This window comes from Cervus elaphus, chromosome 10 (genome assembly GCF_910594005.1).
Source record: "Cervus elaphus chromosome 10, mCerEla1.1, whole genome shotgun sequence".
NCBI lineage: Eukaryota > Metazoa > Chordata > Mammalia > Artiodactyla > Cervidae > Cervus > Cervus elaphus.
In genome coordinates this window covers 46,934,746-46,937,678 of record NC_057824.1, presented here as the reverse complement: position 1 = coordinate 46,937,678, position 2,933 = coordinate 46,934,746, and positions in this window count along the sequence as shown.

Here is a 2,933-nt window from a genome sequence, read left to right as displayed (position 1 = left end):
GATCCCGCATTGTGACGTGTGTCTGGGGGCCCCAGAGAAACAGGAGGAGAAAGGGACCTTTTGATTTAGAAGCCTGGCCTAAGGAAGCCTGGTCTGGGAAGACAGGAATGGAGGTGTGGGTGGGGACAGATAAAAGGGCGGGGATGGAAGTGTTGGCCCAGATTTTCCAAAGTTGAGTTTGAGGGTGGGGGGAGGAATAGGGGAAGAGCCAGGGGAGATTAGGGAATGGATTGCTCTTATTTCATGCTTGCTATTTGTTTTTTTCTAAAATGTAAAGGGTCCCATCAGGAAACCGGAAACGACCCTAGTTATTTCAAATGTAGGTCATTTAATCCAGGGAATCGTTTAATCCAGTGGAAGGACAAAAAGTGGATGCTGAGATAACCATTTGTGTTGACCTGTAGGAAGTAGCGGCCACCCCTTGGCTGGGGCACTTAAAGAAAGAAATTAATTTAGTTATCTGGTGTCAAGGTTAACAATTCACCCCTTAAATTTGGTGGCTTGAAATAACAGCGGTCACTCGTGGCTCAGAACTTCTCTGTTAAGAATTGGGACCAGCTTGGTGAGTGGTTTTGGCCTGGGGGGTCTCTCCTGTGTCTGCGGTCAGATACTGCCCTGGGACTGCAGTGCTTTGAGGGCTTCACTGGGACCAGAGGGTCCATTTCCAAGGACCTCCCGTACGTGGCTCAGGCTCATGCCTGCAAACTGAGCTGGCTGTTGACTAGAAGCCTTGGTCCCTCTCAGAGGCCTCTCCATAGGGCCCCTTGAGTGTCCTCACAGCATCAAGGGCGTGAGCATCCCAAGAGAGCAAAGCAGAGGCTCCACCGCCTTTTAGGACCTAATCTCAGAAGTCACACAGGCTCGCTTCCACCATATTCCACCGGTCACACAGACCAACCCCAATCCAGCATGTGAGCTGTCTACCCAAGGCCACAAATACAGCCCAGGAGAAATCACTGGAGTCATCTTGGAAGCTGGCTAGAGACGTGGACAACGGAGCCCCAGAACAGTGCTTAGATTTTTGATGTGTGTTGGGGGAAGCATTGGCTTCCAGTTGGTGCTGGAACTTCTTACTGAGAAGATAGATGCGGGACTTCCCCAGTGGTTAAGAACCCACCTTCCAATGCAGGGGACACAGGTCCAATCCCTGATGAGTGTACTAAGGTTCTGCATGCTCTGGTGCAACTAAACTGTTGCCCACACGCTCTGGAGCCCACATTGCCACAACTAAGACCGGATGCAGCCAAAAATAAAAAAGAAAGATGCAAAAATAGTGCTAGAGCTAAACATTGGCTCCTGCTGGACAAGGGCAGAAGAAAGCCCCTTCACCTGCTCCAAGCACCAGTCTCCCTCAGCTGGCCCCTGTGAGCAGGCCCACCTCAACAGGAAGCCAGTTGCAAGGAAATCTGGGAAATGTCATTTTCAGCAGTCCAGCAAGGGTATCCCAGAACAGGCCGTGGAGCGGGCTTGGGGCTGAGGCACCATAAGCAGTCAGCACAATCCATCCTTTTGGCTCCTCATCACTCACACACACCTTTCTACCATATTTTATTTCCATACAACTCGTAACAACTTAATGCCTCCACATAACAAGACGCAAATATCTTTTGTACACAGATGGGTCATTCTCTTTCTAATGCCAGAAATCAGAAACAAGAGGAAAATTATGCATGATTGTCATTCTAGAAATAGCTAAAAAGAATAATATACTATGACCAAGGAGGATTTACCCCAGGAATGTAATAGTGGTTCAGTATTTCAAATGAAAATCCGTGGAAAACCACAGCAAGATACCACTGTGCACCCACAGGATGGCCATAATTTTTAAAAAGAAAGGAAAAATATGTTGCTAAGAATGTGGATAAATTAGGAACTTCATTCTCTGCTAATGGGAATATAAAATGGTGCCGCTGCTCTGCAGAACAGTTTGGCAGTTCCTCAAAATGTTAAAACAGCGTTAACGGGGCTTCCCTGGTGGTCCCGTGGTTAGAAATTGCCTGCTAATTCAGGGGACATGGGTTCAACCCCTGGTCCAGGAAGATCCCACATGCCAGAGGGCAACTAAGCCTGTGTGCCACAACTACTGAGCTGACACTCCAGAGCCCACGAGTCACAACTATTGAGCCTGAGGGCTGCAGCTCCTGAAGCTGGCCTGCCCTAGATTCTGTGCTCAGCAACAAGACAGGCCACCACAATGAGAAGCCCCCTCACCATCAGGAAAAGCAGCCCCTCCTCACCGCAACTAGAGAAAGCCCTGTGCGCAGGAACAAAGACCCAGAACGGCCAAAAATAATTTTTTTTTTTTTAATTTTTAAACAGTTATGACCCAGCAATTCTACTCTCAGGTTTACAAATGGAAGAAGTGGAAACGTACACAGAAAAACTTGTACATGAAGGCGCATAGCAACATTATTTGTCATAGTCAAAAAGTGGGAACAACCAAATGTCCGTTGCCTGCTAATGGACAAACAAAAAGTAGTGTATCCATACAATGGAATATTATTCAGCCATGAAAAGGAATGAAATAGTGATACATGCTACAATGGGGATGAACCCAGAAAACATTATGCTGAGAGAAAGAAGCCAAACATACAAGGTCACATGTTGATTCTGTGTACATGAAATGTCCAGAATAGGCAAATTCATATAGACAGAAAGTAGATTAGCTGTGGGGAGGGTGGACGGGATGTGTGTGTGTGTGTGTGCGTGCGTGCGTGCACTCAGTCATATCTGACTCTTTGCCACCTCGTGGACTGTAGCCCACCAGGCTCCTCTGTCCATGGAATTTTCCAGGCAAGCATACTGGAGAGGGTTGCTGTGCCCTCCTCCAGGGGATCTTCCCAACCCAGGGATTGAACCTGCATCCCTTACGTCTCCTGCGTTGGCAGGCGGGTTCCTTATTACTAGCACCTCCTGGGAACCCACTCCTACTG